General features: G+C 38.7%; 1 protein-coding gene across 2 annotated transcripts in view; it reads left to right on the top strand.

Annotated features, from left to right (window-relative positions):
• Positions 1 to 8099: 8099 nt before the first annotated feature.
• Positions 8100 to 22970, top strand: part of LOC126758933 (uncharacterized protein DDB_G0283357-like) — a 101514-nt gene continuing 86643 nt past the window's right edge. Inside the window, exon 1 of one of the 2 annotated variants that reach the window (XM_050473407.1) lies at positions 8100 to 8648. The gene's annotated coding sequence lies outside the window, so the exon portion shown is untranslated. Of the gene's footprint in view, positions 8649 to 9016; positions 9311 to 22970 lie in introns of those variants that run through there. The other variant, XM_050473408.1, reaches the window with a different exon arrangement.

The raw sequence follows: 22970 nt of genomic DNA, 5'->3' as shown, positions 1-22970 counted from the left end.
TACTAGAAACTGAACGATCAAAGTGAAGTTTTTTTATAGAAAACTTTTTATTTGTCAAAGTTGTTATAGCTTCACCAATAATCTAAGCTTGTACTTCAAGCGAAGAATAACTCTTGCCAACAGGTGCTACTTTGGAATCGGCAAGCAATTGAGAAGCAAATTCCTCTAGCGACGAACAAAATATGCTCATTATTATTATCTCTCATTATTCCTTCGACTCGAGACCCATGGGTAGACAACGGAAGCATGGGAAGGATCAAGTGCATAGCGACCTGTCTGCTCTCTGGATGTACAACTGACGTGACCTCGCAAAGGATAGAGACAACTGCTAATTTACCACTTTGGGTTCTCGGTTTAAAGATTTTCTCGTTTTTTTAATTATATAAGTCCACATCGATCTTCTGCTATTGAGAGATGTTTTTAATAAATTTCCAATGTATTCTGCCTATTAAACTCTGAACATCTTTTACCTTTCCAAATTCACTTTTCTACCCTCGAAATCTCTCTCTGAACTTTTTCAAGACTTCACTATGTTGGTAGCATCTTTGAGGTTATGTAAATATTTTGTTTGGAAAAAACTTTCGTTGAAGAAAAACATTAATTGAACTTGATGAGGCGCTAACAGTTAGATTATCTTTTTTCTATCAAAATATATGCATTATTAAATTAATTTTTCGGTCTTTACGTTTTCGTTTTGCAATATTGCCAGTTTGCTGTCGATTGGCTCAAATGCGCAGAAGCAAAAGCTCATAACTCATCTGCGCGGCGGGCAATAAAGCGCGCGGCATTTTGGTGAAGAAAGATGAGCCGCGAATGCCTAAAAATAAGTATGTGAATCCATATACATAGCACATGTGTAAGTAGTTTGAGTCAGATTGACTTAGTGTGCGGAACGAAAATGCATGCAAATCAATGCTTTGTGAACTGTGGCCAACGAACTGTTGTAAAATTGAAAACGCAACACCGACAGACGGACGGACAGGCAGTAAGGCGATAATGGAGCGATGCGAAAGCGTTTTATGAGCGTTCGTTCGCTACTTGGCAGCCGCCGATGGAAGGCAACAACAATAGTTAACCGATGAAATTTCCAAAATAAGAAATAAAAAATGTAAAGCAAATTAGAAACACAAATCTATAAGGCATAGAAACTGAAAAAACTTCGTATTTGTGTTGGAAACAATTTTCGCCGAGACGACAGTAAAATTGAAACTAACAAATGAAGCGAAGAAAAAGCGTTTTTTACAGTATTTCTATTTTTTATACCCTATACAAGCATTAAGTTTACTACGTAGTTTCTGATACCCAAAAGTAAACATCGGAGATCCTATAAAGTACATACATAAACATATAAATTTAGCCATATACGAGGTTTCTTGAAAAAATATCGCGAATTTTGTATTTCTTAAGAAAGTGTTTATTTATTCATGAATATCTACTTTGTTCCCTTCAAAGAAATCACCACCAGATTTTGTGTTTTCCAGCCCTCAAAGACATTTTTTTGATCTTATTTAGATACTCCTTAAATGCAGTTTTTATCTCCTTAATCGTAGCGAAGCGTCGTTCTTTCATGGCCGGCTTCAGTTTTGGGACCAAACAAGTCACAGGGGCGAGGTTTGGGGCACATTAATGTGTTGGTTTTGCCCAAAGGGCCAAATACCAAACCAAATAATTGAAGAAAACCTCGACATTCGACATAACTTAAGCTTTGGTTTCCACAATATAACCATAAATCCATGATTCGTCATCAGTTATGCCCTTCTGGAGCGGACCTAGGAAGATCGGAATAAAGTTCTTGTACGAAAATTTTTTTTATTTGACGAGATATATTCAAAGTAATTTTCCATGGATTATTGTTGTTGTTGTAACGGGTATCTAGTCCACGTTAGTATGGTAGGGTTCAGATAAGTTGTCGTCAAGGTCATCCAACGGTAGGCCCAGGTAACGTGCAGTTTCGACGGGGTCGGAACCTAGGGAGAGGGTTGTCAGGGTTAGGGTTAGGTGGGCATGCAAAGAGGTGGTTGCACGCTGCACATATATTTGATATGTCGGGGTCGATTCTGGATAAGTAGGAGTTTAACCTGCTCCAGTATCCAGGACGTAGCTGCGTAAGGGTCACTCCCGATTCTCGCGGCAAGTCGAGTTCGTCGTCTGCAATGGGTGGTGGTTTGACTCCAAGTACGCCGTTCACAGAGTTGTAGTCGATGAAGAGTTTATGGTTCCACTGTGGAAAGCGGTCATTGCATGTCTGAAGTTTATTGCGTCCGAAGTCTGGTCGACGTATTGTTTTATGTCATCGACGTAGTTGAGAAAAGATTTCTTGATGCTCCGGCTAGCGACTTAAGGATTTTGGTGCGGCTCTGTAATGATGGTCGTGTGAGAAGTGAAAGAGCTACGGCTGTCGAATGTCACACCTAAAATCTTAGGGTTATTGACAGTCGAAATAGATTATTGTCCAAAGCAGCGGTGTAACCTCCGAAGCGTTGTTCTAATCGAGTCATTATAGCATACAGATGCCTCACAAACAGATCGGTCAAAAGCAAGTTATTTAAAGAATCTTTTGTATATGTGAAGGGTATTACAGCTTCGGTACAACCGAAGTTAACGTTTTTTCTTGATTTTGTTTTCACTTAAAGTAGTTGTTTACTGTTCATTGTGTATGTATATGTATGTGTATGTATGTATGTATACCACATTTCCAACTTCAACTGTTGTTGCTGCTGTTGCTTTTTATTGCATTATTAGTTGACGCGGTTTTGCAAATTTTCGCGCGAAAAGTTCGTTGCGACTAGCAGTGCAATATTTACAAGAACAACAACAAGACAGGCAATAATAATATGCTGTCAATATGCAGTTGCAGCAGCAAAAATGCAAATGTTGTGTACACTTGAACAGTAATTGCAGTGGAGAAAAATTTGCAACAACAGCAACACCTTTTTGTGCCAGCAAGCAAACAGCAACAACCGAACAACAACAACCGCTGAATATTGGTCACAAAATAACGACACAGCCAGCCCACATCGCAAACCGCACAATGTTGGCATAACCACCAACCGTATACACACACATACATGCATATTTACAAGTCTATATGTAATTATGATCTTTCAGCAGCATTTTTTGCCGCATTTTTCCGCTGAACCAAACAAGAGTCAACCTGCTGCAAAATCGACAGCCGAACTGTGCAAATTGCTGCACTGCCTGAAAGCTAGCTGCTGCTGCACGCTGCCGCTGCCGGTTTGCGACGACGCTGCACTGTTTCGCTGCCTGAGCTGAGTATGATAATTTCTATGCACCCGGTAGGAAAAACATGGTGAAGTTTTCCAAGTGACTTCGTAGTCATATAATCATACCCCTGGGATATGAAGGAGTTATTTGTGTCGGAGAAAGGAATCTAAACGAATTATGTTCATCAAAATCAATAAGGAAGGGTATTTTCACAGGTCATATTTTTCTCTTATAAGCCGTCTTATGAAGTAGATATTGCCTGAAGGGGTTATATCCACTTACAAGTCAGAAAAAATGTCATTTGTCTGTGAATCTTTTTTTAATAAAAAATTAAAAATAATTTACATTTACAAAATTCATTGTACTTTAATAATCGGCAAATCATTTTGAAAATAGTGTATTCCCTGGATTGGGTTTTCAAGAGAATCTTGATTCCCTTTTCAAGAGAGAAATGTATCTTGAGGTGAGAAAGATTTTTTTTTTTGAAAATTTTAAATTCCTTTGATCTCGTAGACCCTCTTCAAGAGTAACTCTGGAAACATGTGTATGGCGGTGAGGCAGATTTCTCTGCTTAAAATTATTTCAAATTCAAAAACCAAACTCAAGATTTTTGACAAAATGGAGACCTCGAAATCCAATGCACAATAACCAACAGGCGCAATATCGTTGATTGAGAAGTAAAGTCCTCTCTCGACAAACAAAGACCAAACTCATCCATTAAGACCTCCACTCCGTTGGAAAGGTCTGGTGGAGAAGGACCTGGCTACTAACCACGAAAAGAACGAACGAGTGGCCCGCTGTTGTAAACCCGGCTATAAACGTGTAAGCGGTGTCTACGTCAATAAAGAAGAAGAACAGGCTTTCAAACAAAGTTTGGTTGTCGGTTTGGTTTGATAAATCGAAATTGTTATCAAAAATCTTATTCATTCGATATTATTTTAGAAATATAACTTAGAAGGTTGTATAAAAAATGAAAGTCGATCGACCAAGTCGTTTCAGGAGAAATTTTCCTTACCGACTCTGGAAAAAACTTTTAGAGAAAAATGCGACCATACCTTGGAAACTATTTACCGTATAAAATTCTATCGGCGGTACATTTTTCAATAGTCTTTTTTGACAGATTACGCACTTCGCTCAACTTATGGTCAACATAATCGGCCTACTACGCGTATAATTCGCAAGAGCATCACCCATCTTGAGTCCCAGCATTTATTATTTGATAATATTCGACCGATTAGACCACGTCCCGTACACAGTAAAGAAAATATATCAACCGTAGCTGAGAGAGTACACGAGGACCACTCCGTTCGCAGCAACTCGGACTGACGTATGGAAGGACAAGCGACATCGATTCGCTTTATAGGCTCTTGAAAAGTTCCAAGAAGATCCGACATTTTCAAACCAAATTTTGTTCAGCGAAGAGGTACATTTCCCGCTCAATGGGTGTGTAAACAAGCAAAATTGCTACATTGGGGACGAAGAGCAACCTGAAGAGATTCAAAAGCTGTCATTTCATCCAGAAAAAACAACGGTTTGGTGTGGTTTATGGGTCGGTGGAATCATCGGTCCATATTTCATCAAAAATGATGCCGGCGAGAATGTGACCGTCAATGACGACCGTTATCGCGCCATGATAACCGACTATTTGATGCCTGAAATTAAAGCTCGTGATCTCGGGGACATTTGGTTTCAGCAAGGCGGCGCCACTTCCCACATATCGCATCAATCAATAGATTTATTGAGAGAACACTTCGTTGAGCAGATAATTTCAGGTTTTGAACCAGTCGATTAGCAGCCAAGATCACATCACACCCTATGTGGACAATCCGGCTTCGATTCAGTCCTTGGAGCAAAATGATGATGCGTGGCATTTGCCAGTCACCAGATGAAATGCTCAAACGAGTCATCGAGATGTCATCGAAAATTGGACTCAACGGCTGGACCATCTGAGACGTAGCCGCGGCCAACATTTGAAAGAAATAACCTTCACATAATAAATACCAAACAATGTTCTTTCGAAAGATAATAAACATTCCCTAATAAATTTGAAGTTTTTTCGAAATGGATCACACTTTTAACAGTCCCTTGAATACGCTTCTGATACTGTTGAAGAGCGGATTGTAATGGTCGATAGAAACTTAAAAAGCTACCAATCTCAAGTCTACTAACTTCCTGGCAGGGCATATATTTACATTGCAACTGTGTCTTTTGGCTTCTACTTGGGTATTTACCCGCTTACAGCGCAACAATTTGTTGTTCACCTTTTGCGGTTCGATCGGCAGCAACTGCTGGCAGCGCCCTGAATGACTCCAACTGGATGCCGAACAACAAATTAATAAGTAAATGCGACTTATTTCGTAGATGCATAGAAGTACGTACGTTTGTGTATATTGTCTGCTAGAAGTTTTATATTTTTCGTGCTGGCTTGCGCTTGCGCTGTTGTTGCGGTCAACGCTGCAGCTGTTGCTTGAATTTCGTGCTTGTTTGTTGCTCTTTTTTAATGGCATCGCTACTGTTGTCATTGTTATTATTATTATCGCTGTAGTCAGCCGGCTGCCGACATTTTTAGCATGCCAGTCATTCTTTACGCTCTCGCTCGGTGGAGTTTTGTCGCAGCTGTTGTGGAATTTCAAATACTGGGCACTGGATTGGGCTACACTGTAAAATTTTGGAAACAAATTTTCTTTGTGCTCATGAGAACCATTCCCCTGTGTTGTTGTTATTGGTCAAAAAACATTTTTATTTATTTAGAAAAGCATAGCGCTAGAAGCGGACTTGGTGAGTAATCGTTACAGTAATATGTAAATTTTGGAATCAGAGTCAATTAAAAAGCTTTTTGATAATGTAAAGTGCTATGCTTCGACATTATGCAGTTATAGTCATACAGCTATATTCAATACCTACTCTTGTGTCTTCGCCGTGCAACCCTTGTGTCAGATGCAGTCTAGGGACACGGCCAAAAAAGAGGAAGCTTCAACAGATCCACTCCGACAAATTCGGTTTAAGAATCACCGACGTCTCATCGGTTTGGGACCCGTCATCTCCAACTGGGTTAAGGCTGTTCGTCTTCGCCGGGACCCTAAATACGGTTATCTGCAGAAAATAATACGAGCTGCAAAGCTAAATAGAGAATGTACAATCTTCCATAAGAGAGAACAGCTGCTGGCGTACGCCGATGATATTGACTAGATAAAGAAGCGCAGCAAAAGGGATGGTTGTGAACGAGGACAAGACGAAATATCTCCTGTCATCAAACTGAGTAGTCAATTGAGAAGTAAAGTCCTCTCTCGACGAACAAAGACCAAACTCCAAAATTCACTCACCATCACCGTCCTCCTATTTGATGCAGAGGCTCAGGCGATGACAGCATCTGATAAAGCGGTCTTAAGAGTGCTCATGAGAAAGGTTTTGCGGAAGATTTATGGTCCTTTGCGCATTGGCATCGGCGAATACAGCAGTCGATAGAACGAAGAGATATATGTACGAGTTATCCGGCGACATTGACATAAATAGTTCAGCGAGTTAAGAGACCTCGGCTGCACTGACTATGTTATGTTGTCCGGATGAAAGAGAACACTTCAGCTCTGAAGGTTTTCGAATCAGTACCCGCTGGTGGAAGCAGAGGAAGAGGAAGACCTCCACACCTTTGGAGAGATCAGGTGGATCTGGCTGCAGTTGGTATCTCGAATTGGCGTCAAATAGCGAAAAGAAGAAACGACTGGCGCGCTGTTGTTAACATGGCTGTAACCGCGTAAGCGTTGTCAACACCAGTAAAGAAAAAGAAGAAGAGCCGCTTTTCACGAGTTCTCCAAGAAACTTTCGACTTTTTTGAATTTATCTTAATAAGTATTGCACTATTTTTTCATGTGTCTAAAATTACAAGACCAATAAAATCACTTTCAACCTTGTCGTTTTTCAATACTTCATCAGCTGTACTACATACATACATACATATGTACATACACAAATATTACCAAAAGGCCACAACAAAAGCTCAAGAAATCTGATCAACGCAAAAAATGAAATAAAACCCAGTTTCATAGGTTGTTGTTGTTGCAGAGTTTCAAGTATTTATAATGTTAAATGCGCGAAACACAGAAATGTCAGGTTATGGTTGTTGTTGCAGACATTAAACATAAATAGTTATGTAAATATATATGGTTTGTATGTAAGCAGCTTTGTTTATTTCCACGCCAAGTCAAGTTGTGCCAACTACTATTTTAACAGCTAAGAACAACAACGCGCAACCGCAAGCAGCACAAAACAACGTAACTGAATCAAAACCTTTTTGCCAACACGCCGACGAAACAAAACAAACCAAAAAGAACAGAAATAAATAAAAACAAAAAACGCCCAGCAGCGCGCGCCGTTGCGCAGCCGAATCGATAGCGGCAGAACAGCGCATGCGCGCCAGCGAACGCCAACAGCGCGCCGAAGTTGCGGTGCCGCATAAGCAAATTCTCACAAAAGCCGCTGACGACGCCGCCGACTGCGCTTTTATTTTCCACATTTATTTAAAATTTTTGTGCGCTGACGAGCTGTGTCGGCTTCTTCGCCTGCCAGTCGTCTACGGTATTTTTTCGACTTGTTTTCGAAAGCGCGCCGTCGCCGCGCGTCGCATCGCAGCGAAAGCTTTTTAGCGCTGCGCTTTTGGTGGAGCCCAGCAGCAACAGCGCGGCAACTGTTCGCATTGAAGCTTTGACTTTGACGTCTTGGCTGCTTGCCTGCTCGGTGGCTTGACGGCTTGGCGGCTGACTGTGCGGTTTGCTGAATGGTGGATGGATGGATGGCTTGGCTCGTTGGCAAGTGGCAAAGCGCCATATGCTCGATCGCAGGCAGTTTTAGTCGCCGACGTGATACTGAATGAGGCGTACGCGCGTTTTACCACCAACGAGACCGTTATAAGAGCGTTACAGTAAATTGTATGCCAAGTGAATTTGTGCTAAGTTGTGCAGCGTGAAGCTTGAAATTGAAATAAAAATTAAAAAAAAAGCTAAAAATAATTTAAAAAAAAATTAGAAACCGCGCGCATGTGTGTGTTTGCCATTAACATTAGAATTTTTTCTTGTCAACCTGCAGCGTTGGCTTGTCGCGCGCTCTATTGCCCACCAAACTGCCAAAAAAAAAACAACAATAACAATAACGAAAGTGGGGTAGTAAAGTGAGCTTGATGATACTGGAAATTTAATATTTGCTGCAACGGCAAACTTGAATGTCACAGCGAAAAGCGGCTGCACAACAACAACAACAACAGCAAAAAAGCAAACAATTTGCAGTGAAAAAGCAACAAAAATTCGTGTTACTACAGGCGGCGATTGAAGCTGCAGCAATGCAACAAGGCGCGTCACACTACCGCCAACACAACCAACAACAACAACAACAATAAAACTGCTAACAACAACAATCAACAACAACAATACGCTGTAAGTAGTGCCACTTACACAACACACTTCCGATCAGCAGCGCCGCGTCGCGTTGTTACACCGGCTTTCGGCTTTCTTTTGCAGCCAAAACGCTTATTATTGCGACTGGGAACTTCTACTTGCGTCGCATATGGGTGTGTGTGTCCCTGTTCGCATGTGTGTGTGCTATGCTAGTATATTTGGCATTCGTATTTCGTGAAAGTCAATAATATTTGTTTGCTGCGCGCAGAAAGAGAGAGAAAGGACAAACAAGTGGAAAAAGTTAAGTGAAAAATAGCTGTAACAAAAATAGCAGCAACAACAATAAGAAAATCAGCAGCAGCACCAAATTGAGAATATGAAAAATTCACTAATGCATGCGAAGTGAATCCACAAACAAACATTTGTGCACTTACGCGCATGTGTGTGTGCCAATCAACCCAGTTAATGTATTTTCCACTCAATTAAAAAACAAAAAAAAAAATAATAATAAACCAACAAAAACAAACTTAAGTTACTTGAAAGCGTGGCAAGTAAAAAATCATTAAATGCAACAACGTGTCTATTAAGCGCCACGAAATTGTAGTGAAATGTTTGTGTAGCGAATTTGAAGCGTAAAAAGTGTAGCAGCGTAGCATGGTAAAAGAAAAATATGAAAAAAAACAGCAACAAAATATTACAAAGTAAGAGAAACGTGAGAAATATATTTACGTGCATGTTTGTTAAAAGTTTAAGAAAGGTGCAACCGCATATACAGTTATGTACATAGCTGCACATTTGCCCCAGAGAACGTTTGTTACTAAAACACGCTTAGCATGGCAGCGTCAATGAATTTATTTTGAAGATGTTTTCTGTTTTCAGCCCGGCAGCAATGTTTTGAGTAATTGTTTTGGAAGGTGTGTTAAATGCCTGTTTGAAGCTGTTGAGTTAGCATATTTAAATGTCATACATACAAATATTGGTGCGAATTGCCGCAGCTGGCTACCCTGTAGAAAAATATTGAAAGAAAGTTAATATTTTATTTTTAATTTTTTTTTTAATATTTTTTTTTTAATTATTTATTTTTAAATTCTATGCTGTGTATACCAAGATTCTTTTTATAGTTTTGGTTTTTTACCGTTATGGTTTTTTCTTGTACCAATCAGGGTTCCCTAAAATTCATTAAAAAGACAACTATATTTATTTACTTTATTTTATTTAAATTAAAATGTGTCTTTCATTTTGTAAGCCCAAAAATCGTAATTAAAATAAACTGTCAAATATATAATCCCAAAAATAGAATTGAAAATTATAATTGAAAATTAAAATTGAAAATATTTATCCTAAATACGGGAATGTAAATGAAAAAATGTTAATCCCAATTTTATAATTAAAAATTAAATTCTGTTCTGGAATTTAAATTAACGCTTGCGTATTTCGTTTTCTGCCATTTGGTTAACTTTGTGTATTAGGTTTGCCAAGATATTTGTAACACCCAAAAAGAAATGTCGGAGTAGTACATATTATGATAAAAAAAGTACCCAGAAGTTGTAAATCAAACGGAAAATATTAAATTATTGATCAATATATATTTTTTCGCCTTCAAAGTAATCTCCCACAGATGTAATAAATACACTTATGCCAACGATTTTTTTAGTCTGTGAAACACTTTTCATAAGCACTTTTGAGATGGCTCCTTCAGCTCTTTCTGCGAATTTTGTTTTATCTCTTCGATCGATTGAAAACGGGTTTCGTGGAGGAAGGAATTTGGGGAACAAAAAAAGTTACACGGTGCTAAATCTGGTGAATACATTGACTGATCGATGGAATTCATTGCGTACTCTTTTTGAAAAAAAAAATTAAGCTTTATCGCGACGAGTCCGGCAAGAAAGTGTTTCATACCCAAAATATCCACCAAAATCGAAACGAAATTTGGTTAGGAATACAAAATTTGAGACAAATTCTTTGTTCGATATATTTCTTCTTTGTAAAAATCGCAATGCACTACTGACAGTTCTACCAACGTATTATTTACCGGGGAAAATTACAATGGAAGACATTTTTTTCGAAGAACCGATTTGGTGCGCTATCCGAAATATAAACTGACAACAAAATGGCTTACTAACATTGATTTGAGAGAAAAACAGAGATGGATTACGTTTTTTTTTAAAGAACTTACATATACAGGGTCGAAGTGTAACCAATTAAAAAAGCCATAAATACGATTTGGAAAATTATTTTTATTTATTTTAAAGTAAAAAATGTGTGAAAATAATCATAAATTCAGGACCAATTCACTTTTGCTCGATATGACCACCTTTTGCCTTGACTATGGCCTTGAGACGGTCAAAAAACGAATCGCAAGCTGCTATTTTGGCCCACTCACGGATAATGACTTTCTTCAGCATCTCGAGACTGGTGTATTTTTTACTTCAGACCTTGCTCTCCAAAATGGACCACCGAGAGTAATCCATTGGATTCGCATGGTGAATTCGAGTGCCATTGTGTGGTCATAATGAAGTTCGGAACATTGTTTTTCAGCCATTCTTGGTTCACTCGCGCTTTGTGAGACGCTGCTGAGTCTTGTTGAAACGTCCATGGTTTGCGACCGAAATGTTTGTTTGCCCACGGCTTCAAAGCAGCCTCCAGAAAACTTTCCCGATAATATGTCGCATTTACTTTGACGCCAGGCTCGATGAAAACAATTGGAGAGCGCCCATCTGCGGTAACAGCGGCCCAAACCATTATTTGTGGCGGGTGCTGCCTCCTGATGGCCAACCGGTGACTTAGATTCTCGTATGAACGGTCGGTCAAGTAAACCCTATCGTTTTAAGAGTTTACGAATTGCTCAATTGGAAAAAAATTTTCGTCAGAAAACACAATGTTCGGTGCGAGATCATGGGCCTTTTGGAACTTGTACGCCTTGACCTTGAGCTCATTTTTCAATATGCTTCGGATGCTGCGGTCAGATATTTTCAGTTCTTTAGCCATTTGATTGGCACTTCGTCGTGGATTTCGCCCAAGTCGCTTCTTCACTTTCCGAACCATCTCACGTGACGTTGCAGTCTTTTGATGACCACCTCCATGGCGTTTTGCGATGCTACCAGTATCATTGTAACGAGTGATGGTGCGATAAACAAAAACTTTATTCACATCAAGGTGTTTGAGCTCACGAACAATTGTTGGCTGTGAGTTTTCAGCTAAATATAAAGCAATCACACTATTACGTTTGAATTCCAGCGCTGATCACTTTTTTTTGCTTCACTTTTGGCAAAACGCTTTTACTTGTGAACAATACTCCGAACTGTCATTCAGCCAATTTATAAACAGCTGATTCCAGTGCGACAGCTGCGCGAACGTCCTGAAGTTGGTTACACTTCGAGTGTCGGACCTGTATTTAGTAATGATGTTTTCAATGAGTTCAATTTCAAAATTCAAAGGAAATATGAAGGCGAGCTTCTAAAAACGAAGTAACTAATTTTTTCTTATGACCTAATTTTAGATCAATTCGTTTAGTCCAATTCCCCAAAAAAAGTCGATTTTCCCGTATAGCGTTATGAGTGTGAAATGATTGTTGTTTTTACATAGCAGTTGGTGTGAATTAAAAAAAAAGTTGCTACTCCTTAAAAGCAATCATTTTATTATTTAATTTGTTAGTTTAGTTAGTTTTGTTTTTGTTGCTTTAACTGAATTGTAGCCAATTCTTTAATAAACGGTTCTTTTTCTTAATTGGCGTAGACACCGCTTACGCGATTATAGCCGAGTTAACAACAGCGCGCCAGTCGTTTCTTCTTTTCGCTACGTGGCGCCAATTGGATATTCCAAGCAAAGTCAGGTCCTTCTCCACTTGGTCCTTCCAACGGAGTGGAGGTCTTCCTCTTCCTCTGCTTCCTCCGGCGGTACTGCGTCGAATACTTTCAGAGCTGGAGTGTTTTGACCCATCCGGACAACATTTTAATTCGCTGAACTATGTCGATGTCGTCGTATATCTCGTACAGCTCATCGTTCCATCGAATGCGATATTCGCCGTGGCCAATGCGCAAAGGACCATAAATCTTTCGCAGAATTTTTCTCTCGAAAACTCGCAACGTCGACTCATCGGTTGTTGTCATCGCCCAAGCCTCTGCACCATACAGCAGGACGGGAATTATGAGCGACTTATAGAGTTTAGCTTTTGTTCGTCGAGAGAGGACTTTACTTTTTAATTGCCTACTCAGTCCGAAGTAGCACCTGTTGGCAAGAGCAATCCTGCGTTGGATTTCCAGGCTGACATTGTTGGTGGTGTTAATGCTGGTTCCTAAATAGACGAAATTATCTACAACTTCAAAGTTATGACTATCAACAGTAACGTGAGAGTCAAGTCGCGGGTGCGACGACTGTTTGTTTGATGACAGGAGATATTTCGTTTTGCCCTCGTTCACTGCCAGACCCATTTTCTGTGCTTCCTTGTCCAGCCTGGAGAAAGCAGAACTAACGGCGCGGGTGTTGAGGCCGATGATATCAATATCATCGGCATACGCCAGCAGCTGTACACTCTTATAGAAGATGGTACCTTCTCTATTTAGTTCTGCAGCTCGAACTATTTTCTCCAGAAGCAGGTTGAAGAAGTCGCACGATAGGGAGTCGCCTTGTCTGAAACCTCGTTTGGTATTGAACGTCTCGGAGAGGTCCTTCCCGATCCTGACGGAACTTTTGGTGTTACTCAAGGTCAGTTTACACAGCCGTATTAGTTTTGCGGGGATACCAAATTCAGACATCGCGGCATAAAGGCAGCTCCTTTTCGTGCTGTCGAAAGCAGCTTTGAAATCGACGAAGAGGTGGTGTGTGTCGATTCTTCTTTCACGGGTCTTTTCCAAGATTTGGCACATGGTGAATATCTAGTCGGTTTTTGATTTTCCAGGTCTGAAGCCACACTGATAAGGTCCAATCAGTTTGTTGACGGTGGGCTTTAATCTTTCACACAATACGCTCGATAGAACCTTATATGCGATGTTGAGGAGGCTAATCCCACGGTAGTTGGCGCAGATTGTGGGGTCTCCTTTTTTATGGATTGGGTATAGCACACTTAAATTCCAATCGTTGGGCATGCTTTCGTCCGACCATATTTTACAAAGAAGCTAATGCATGCTCCTTATCAGTTCTTCGCCGCCGTGTTTGAATAGCTCGGCCGGCAATCCGTCGGCCGCTTTGTTGTTCTTCAGGCGGGCAATTGCTATTCGAACTTCTTCATGGTCGGGTAATGGAACGTCTGCTCCATCGTCATCGATTGGGGAATCGGGTTCGCCTTCTCCTGGCGTTGTGCGTTCACTGCCATTCAGCAGGCTGGAGAAGTGTTCCCTCCATAATTTAAGTATGCTCTGGGCATCGGTCACTAGATCACCTTTGGGGGTTCTACAAGAGTATGCTCCGGTCTTGAAACTTTCTGTAAGCCGCCGCATTTTTTCGTAGAGTTTTCGAGCATTACCCCTGTCGGCCAGCTTATCAAGCTCTTCATACTCACGCGTTTAGGCCTCTTTCTTTTTCTGTCTGCAGATGCGTCTCGCTTCTCTTTTCAACTCTCGGTATCTATCTCATCCCGCACGTGTTGTGGTCGATCGTAACGTTGCGAGGTAGGCAGCCTGTTTTCTCTCCGCTGCGTCACGGCACTCCTCGTCGTACCAGCTGTTCTTTTACACTTTGCGAAAACCAATGGCTTCGGTTGCAGCTGTACGTAAGGAATTTGAAATGCTGTCCCACAGTTCCCTTTTACCGAGTTGATTAATAAACGGTTGAAAATCCGTTTTATTTCATATGCGAGCTAAAGAAGTTGGTTCAGAGAAAGAATAGTATATATGTATGTACATATATTTCCTTCATTGAATATTTAATGAGAATTTTACAATGAAAAAGGTGTTTAATTTTTATTGGCAAGCTATCAAGTTATTTGTACCGCTAAGTGGATTCTAATGCAGTCTGACAAAGCGCTAATAATTTTATAGTTACGTTTGGTAATGGGGGTCGGTTCCGGTAGTACGGAACGATCTTTAGACTAAAATACTCGGTATCATCGTTTTCATTGTCCGTGAAAATCACATTAAAGGGGGTAAAGTTAATTCGTGCAAACACACTCATGCCTTTGTGAACTTTTTGTAACGACGAGTTGTAATTCCGTTATTAGGCAATGGCAGTAATTATTTGAGCGGGTTGCGAATGTGGTGCCCCTCTTAACTTAGTGCCGGATCATCCGAAATAAAAAAATCAGGTGTTTATTCATTAGATACTAGTTTTTCAGAAGTAACGCCGAGAAATATTCTTAAATTTCAATTTTTAATTTGCAAGAACCAAAGCCAAGGAAATTATATAAAATGTCAACCAATATTTATAACTCAAGAACGGCTAAACCGATTTGGCTGAAAATTGGTGGAAAGGTAGCTTTGAACCAGGGGACGGACATAGGATAATTTTTATCTCTTTATGTTAAAATTCAAAACAATTCATAAATACAAAAATTGTATTTGAAATCATAAGCATTTGTTCAAAATTCACGTTTGCAAAAATCGTTTAAATATATTTTTACTTAAAAAACCGAAGCACCGAAGCTAATATACCCTTTACAGGTGCATTTCTTTTAGTAACTATGTGTTCAGTTTATACGGAAGCTATATGCTATAGTAATCCGATCTGAACAATTTTTTCGGAAATTATATTATTTCTATGAACAATAACTCGTACCAAATTTCGTGAAGATATATAGTCAAATGAGGAAGTTTCCCTTGCAAGTATTTGATTCCGATCATTCAGTTTGTATGGCAGCTCTATGCTATAGTTAACCGATCTGAACAATTTCTTTGGAGATTACATTGTTGACTTATAATCTATACCAAATTTCGTGAATATATCTTGTAAAATGCAAAAGTTTTCCTTACAAGAACTTTTTTCCGATCGTTCAGTTTGTATGACTATAGTAAGCCGTTCTGAATAATTTCTTCGTATATTACATTATTACCTTAGAAAATAACATGTGCCAACTTTTGTGAAGATACATTGTCAAATGTGAATGTTTTCCATACAAGAACTTGATTCCGATCGTTCAGTTTGTATGGCAGCTGTATGTTATAGTGGTTCGATATCGGCAGTTCTAACAAATGAGCCGCTTCTTGAAGAGAAAATGACGTTTGCAAAATTTCAAAACGGTTTAATGAAAACAAAATTATCCAGATATATTCCGGAATGACATCATTTAATCAGCGGTTGAGAATTGTAGAACTATTATTATTCAGTGTAATTTTGATCATCAATCCTCAGTTATGCAATGGTCTATGTTTGTTAATTAAAAATATTGTAGTAACTATTCTGACTTGAAGTTTTAATGAAGAAATGGTCCTCTTGCAGTTTTAAAATGATTTTATTTATTATTATTTTGACATTATTGTTAAAAATTAAGGATCATCTACCTTCCTTCATTATCAGAAGTATTATCATCTAACAACTTTTAAAATTAGTCATTTCTTACAAGTTTAATATAATTGAATAGTTAATAATTAATGTATAACTTAGTCACTGCAAAGCAAGGACGGGGTCCTCAAGTATACTTCTGTAACATACATACATTCATATATATGACATCACTAGGTTCCAATAATAAGTTTAACAGAAATTTTTTGCTAGCATACTCGTACAAGCATAAATATCTATATATTTATTAAGATTATATGCAATTCAATGCAACACCGCAATTAGCGTAATCGTGTCAGGATAGCTCATATTGACAAATGCACTGAAAGCTGCAAAATTTTCGTGAGAATATGCGGAAAGAGATTGGCATAAGCAATACCTGTGCTAACAATATCTATTAACTGGTTAAATTCCCACACGGTCTATTCGGTAAAAACGCAATATATTTATGAACGTGTGTTTACCATTTAATTGGAGAATTCCAGGTGTTTATGTGTATGTAAATAACTACAAAGAGTTGATAGCTATATCAACTTTTATCGTTATTTACTAAAAAAGAATATCATAAAATAATGGCTTTTGTAGAGCGGAAGTTGCCGTTTTGTATCAAAAAAAAAAAACTATCACAATTTGGAGCAAATAGATTATATAGTCACTAATAACAACTATTAGTCACTTATTAGTGACAATTACTCACAATAATAAGCAATTACACTGTGGGAATTTCTTTGTTGGTATAATGAATCCAATATTTATGGCAATTAATGCAAAATATTGTTTATTTTTTTCAAATTAGTAAAGAAATCTATTTATATAAAATATGTATTAAAGTAACGACCAAATTGATAGCGAACAATGTTAGTTTGAGAACTAATGGTAAATTTTCAAATCTCTAAAACCAGAATAGATCTTTGATAGAAATTTTTTCTCTGATGATGTTCTTAGCTGTATTGATTTTCCGTAAAAAATTATCATATGCGAAGTACACGTAGACAGACGAACTATATTTCCTTATGTAGTTTCCTAGATTCGCATGTATGCTGGCGGGTATTAGCCCAAATCTGCTTCTGGTCACATTATTGCGATCTGATAAAAGAATAGAGTCTTTATTATAAATTTAGAAATGGTAGCAGATTATGTTAAGAACTAGTTTGATTATTCATTCTTCCCTATACGTATAGCAACAGGCCTCTATGCCTCTTGATAAAATCTGCAGCAAGAAGGATATAAGCAATGAAAGTTGGTAATCTAAAGAGTTTTGCGAAAACCTTCCCAGCTGATCTATCAGCCTTTCTTATCAGGACTTTGTGCTTCGACTTCCAAAAGTTGAAAAATAGGCGTTTTTGGGAATTAAGAAAAAACTACTATACCAATTATTTTAGAATTATATGGGAGGATGGAGTCATGTGTAGAAGTTCACGAAAGTGAGGAAAGTTCTCTGAGTGGCATTCACTTGGGGGTGACCAGAAACGATTCTTTTACATATGGCTCAAGCAGCTCACGACTTCCGGTCTTAGACCAATTATCTTCTGGGTAGCCAAAGAACACCCGTTTAAAGGCGAGCAAAAGTGAGAATGCAACCATCCCTCCCTAGGGCTGTGAGCTGGGCTTGGGACCCGCCACGTAAAAAACGCACCCAATGAAAAAGAAACAAGAGCTTCGAAGGAGAGACCCCCCTTTTGATGACGACCGTGGCAAACCAATAGTGTCCGGTCTCTTAATTGAGAGGATGCCGCTGCCTAGTTGGTTGAAGTCCTCGTAAAAATAAATACTGACATCGACTAAGACGAATAGGACCTTATAGAATTTACTACAGTGCCCATATAAAGGAGCGCAAATTTGATGTGGGATTTGTGATGGAAGAGAGACTCCGTCCCCGAGTACTGTCATTTACACCGGTGGATGAACGTCGAGCCAAAATCTCCATCAAAGCGAAGTTCTTCAACATATCGCTCACTTGCGCCCACGCCCGGACGGAAGAGAAGGGCGATGTGACCAAAGGTTCCTTCCCTTCTGAGAGCGCTCGAATCCCTCCTATGAGAGTTGCCTCCGCCACAATGCCAAAATCGTGCTTAGCAACTGTAATGCCAAGGTGGGCAAAGAAGGTATCTTTGGCACAACGGTTGGTAAATTCAGCCTCCATGATGAAACATTCCCAAATGGGTTGAGACTGATCGACTTCTCCGGAACCCGAAATATGGTTATCTGTAGTACTAGAATCAAGCTGATTGACCGATATTTTTTTTACTTTTTATAATAAAACCTCTTATTTTAATAGAAAACTTCAAAATCCTTGACTCCATAACAACTTTGTTAATGAGTTTCTAAAGTTCCTGGCAGTTGTTCTCCATTATGACAATATATATATTTAAAGCTCCCTAATTAAAGCTTGTTCATATTTATTGTCTCATTTACTTCCTGTTGGAAAGGCTTCTTTGAAAATAAAAGGCACAAAATCCTGTTTAATTTGCTCTGAATATGCAGTTGGAGACAAAAAAGGCGGTTTTTCCCCTTTCCTTTCCTTTTGTTCCCATAACACTGAAAATACTTGCTTGCAGGTGTCTTTAATGTACTTGAAAAATGCATAGTGAACTAAATGCGAAACAAAAAATTGTCATAATTTTTTAATGACCAAGTGCAGTCAGAGCGCTGTAAGGACGACTGGCGGGCAGCCTTGTCGTGGCGTGTTTAACTTTAAGAGTTTTGCTTGACTTTGGTTTGTTTTACCTCGGAACCGGCCTGAACATAAAGTTGTTGCCTGTTTGTTTGTATGTATGCATGTATTTATGTGCGAGTATATACCGGTTTTGCTGTGCCGCACTGTCCACACGGCTACAATTGCCACCATGAGTTCTCATTTCACCAAGCTGCCTGCAAGCTCATCAATAAAAAAATGCAAATGTTGTCTCGAATTCACGTTTATTTTTTATTATTTTTTGTTTTTATTTTTGTTTTTTTTTCTGTTTTTTATTTTTTTTTATTATAATAACACTTGCTGAGGCGACTGCAGTGTGTTTGTGTTGAAATTTGTAATTACAAAATAATAACAAAAGTACAAGTCTTTAACCCACTGAGCGCTGCGACTTTTCATAACTTTTTTCATTGAACTTTTGCTTTTTATATATATATTTTTTGTATTTTAAACTTCTAATTGGTCTTAAACCCAATTAATTTGTTGTTCACCAGCAATTATGGCTAGTTAAGTTTAGGTATTCAAATTGCCGCAAAATTAAAAAGTAAAACTGAAATGTTTAAATATACATATGTATGTATGTATGTGTATGTGAAATATGTATATACAAAGCTTTTGCCTGAGTAACAGTTAACATTCATTTTAACGATTTTGTAAGAACAAGCAAAAGTGAAGAAGTTATAAATAGCAAAGAGGCCGGGAAATCCAGTTTGTCAGAGACACGGGTTTGGCATTTTCTGAAAAGTAAATGCGCAAAATTGTGTCTTCGGGTTGAAACGAGATTGTTAAAAAACTATAAATAAAATAAAAAAAATTGCGCACACATACGAACATGTCTATGTTCACACAGTTGTGTACAGAAAAATAGCATAACGCTTTAAAAGTTCCTGTTATTTATCATTGTAGTTTATTTGAGTATTTATATTTATTTTGAGTTACATATAACAAACTGAATATGTAAATGCATATAAACTGTAACACTTGTTTATATTCTTCTTCTTCTTTATTGACGTAGACACCGCTTACGCGGTTTAAGCCGAATTTACAACAGCGCACCATTCGTTCTTCTTTTTCGTTTTTTGGCGCCAATTGCGGATTCCAAGTGCAACCAGGTCCTTCTCCACCTGGTTTTTCCAACGGTTTGGAGTTCTTTCTCTGCTTCCCCCGGGGGGCACTAAGACGAATAATCTCAGAGCGGGAGTGTTCTCATCCATTCCGATGACATGACTTAGCCAACGTAGCCGCTGCCTCTTAATTCGCTGAACTATGTCAATATTGTCGTATATATCATACAGCTCATCGTTCCATCGACAGCGGGATTCGTCGTTTCTAATGGGCAAAGAACCATAAATCTTCCGCAGAGCCTTTCTCCCGAAAACTCGTAACGCTTACTCAACAGATGTTCTCATCGTCCATGCCTCTGCACCATATAGCGGACGAGAATAATGACTGACTTATAGAGTTTTGTTTTTGTTCATGGAGAGAGCACTTCTCAATTGCCTATTCAGTCCAAATAGCACCTGTTGGCAAGAGTTATTCTGTGTTAAATTTCGAGGCTGAAATTGTTGCTAGATAGTCGAAATTACCTACGACTTCGAAGTTATGACTGTCAACAATGACGTGAGAGCCTAGCCGTGAGTGCGACGACTATTTGTTTGATGACAGGAGATATTTCGTCTTGCCCTCGTTCACCACCAGACCCATTTGCTTCGCTTCCTTATCCATTCTGGAGAAAGCAGAACTAACGGCGCGGTTGTTGAGGCCAATGATATCAATGGCATCGGCGTACGTCAGCAGTTGTACACTCTTGTAGAAGATTGAACCTTCTATATTCAGCTCTGCACCTCGAATTATTTTCTCCAGCAGTAGTTTGAGGATGTCACCTTGTCTGAAACCTCGTATGCTGTCAAAAGCAGTTTTAAAATCGACTAAAAGGTGGTGTGTGTCTATACCCTTTCTACGGGTATTTTCCAAGATTTGGCGCATGGCCTGATGAATACTTGGTCAGTTGTTGATTTTCCAAGCCTGAAGCCACACTGATAAGGTCCAATCAATGTTTTGACGGTGGAATTCAGTCTTTCACAAAATACGCTCGATAAAACCTTATATGCGTAGTTGAGGAGGCTTATCCCACGGTAGTTAGTGCATATTGTGTGGTCTCCTTTTTTGTGGATTGGGCAAAGCACACTTAAATTCCAATCGTTGCCCATTATTTCGTCCGATCATATTCTACAAAGAAGCTGATGCATGCTCCTAATCAGTTCTTCGCCGCCGTATTTGAATAGCTCGGCTGACAATTCATCGTTGGAGTTTTTTGTTCTTCAGACGGGTAATTGCTTTTCGTACTTCTTTATGGTCGGGAAATGAAACACATGCCTCATCGTCATCAATTGGAGCATCAGGTTCACCATCTCCTGGTCTTATGCCGTGGAGAGTCGATACGGTGAATGGAACGACTTGGCGTCGATATCTTAAATCGAAACCGTACAAAGTACAACTTATGCAAGAACTGAAACCGCTCAACTTTCCCAAGCGACATCGCTTCGCTCTTTGGGCTCTTGAAAAATTCCAAGAAGATCCGACGTTTTCGAGCCAAATTTTGCTCAGCTATGAGTTTGTTCACAATTGATACCGGTGAGTACGTAACCGTCAATGGCAACTGTTATCACGTCATGATAACTGACTATTCGATCTCTGAAATTAAAGCTCGTGATCTCGCCGACATTTGGTTTCAACAAACGGCGCCATTTCAAACACATCGTATGAATCAATGTATTTATTTGGAGAACACTTCGAACTTTCACGTTTTGGGCCGATCTATAAGCCATCAAGATCGTTTGATAACGCACTGTTAAACTTTTCCCTGTGGGGATATGTAATATACATATGCGGATAATCCCTTTTCGATTCAGACCTTGGAGTAAAATAATATCACGCGTGACATTCACCAGTTAACAGTCGAAATGCTCGAACGAGTCATCGAAAATGGGACTCAACAGATAGACCTTCTGAGACGTAGCCGCGGCTAACATTTGAAAGAGATCTCTTCAAAAAATAAATGTCAAAGAATGTTTTCTCGAATGATAATAAACATTCCCCAATAAATTTGAAGTTTCTGTGTTTTATGTTAAAAATTATCTAAAAAAGTAGGAAGCCTCGAAATGGATCACTCTTTGATAAATTCCATAAGTAGCATATAGAAAATAATGTGAATTATGAAAATGAAATAAAAGTTTTATGCTTTTTTTTTCTTTATTAAAAAAAATTATCTGAAAATCATTATCTCTAACAAAATTTTCAGATATTACTATACTATAATTTTGTTCACAAGTGTGCCGATCTATACAGATATGTAGATATCTACTAGGAAACAAGAAACAGACAACAAGTTCACCATGATCTTTCGTCTATTGTTATTCTTAAGCAAATCATTAGATTATTATTTATGCATTTACCGAGAAACTCAACTGGCTGGCTTGGTTACATCCGAGTTTTGGCTCATTAGCATGACAATTGTTTCTCCGTGGATTGGTGCTCATCAGCGAATTAACTGCTGACTTAAAATTATGTACATTTTTAAATTCTTTGGTATTTTTAAAGGCAAGTTTTGCCGGTTATAGCAGCTTCTGCTTATTGAGTCTACAATTTATTGGTTATAAAGATTGTTTTTCGCGATTTGCACACAATTTTTGAGCGCTTTTATTTCAATTAGATTAAATTTTCTTATACAACTTTTTTACGTAAAATCGATTTTTAATGCCGCATGCTTTTGTTGCTATCGTAGAAAGTAGCTTGAAGCAATTTAATTATTAATATTAGCCACTGAACCGTAGATCAGTCAGAGATGACTCTTTTCTGGCTAAATCTAGAACTTCGATAAATCTTTCCTTGAACTCTCAGCATTGTCCATGGATGCAATCTGCATATAATGTAACATTTTAGTTCAATCTGCTGTTCGGCGTAGTGCTATTGCCCGGTGAAAGTGGGACGAATTTTGGAAAGCGCTCGAAAACACAACATTCGCTCGGAAAGGTTTAAGCTATGAATTTTTGTGAATCTTGTGAAATTATTCTCATTGACTATCTCGAATATAAAAACAATCTTCTTCTTCTTTATTGGCGTAGACACAGCTTACGCGATTATAGCCGAGTTAACAACAGCGCACCAATCGTTTTTTCTTTTCGCAATTTGGCACCAATTGGATATTCCAAGCGAATCCAGGTCCTTCTCCACCTGGT

Source organism: Bactrocera neohumeralis, chromosome 5 (assembly GCF_024586455.1).
Source record: "Bactrocera neohumeralis isolate Rockhampton chromosome 5, APGP_CSIRO_Bneo_wtdbg2-racon-allhic-juicebox.fasta_v2, whole genome shotgun sequence".
Lineage (NCBI taxonomy): Eukaryota > Metazoa > Arthropoda > Insecta > Diptera > Tephritidae > Bactrocera > Bactrocera neohumeralis.
The sequence above is the reverse complement of the archived record's forward strand: the minus strand, read 5'-3'. Positions and strand labels throughout refer to the sequence as shown.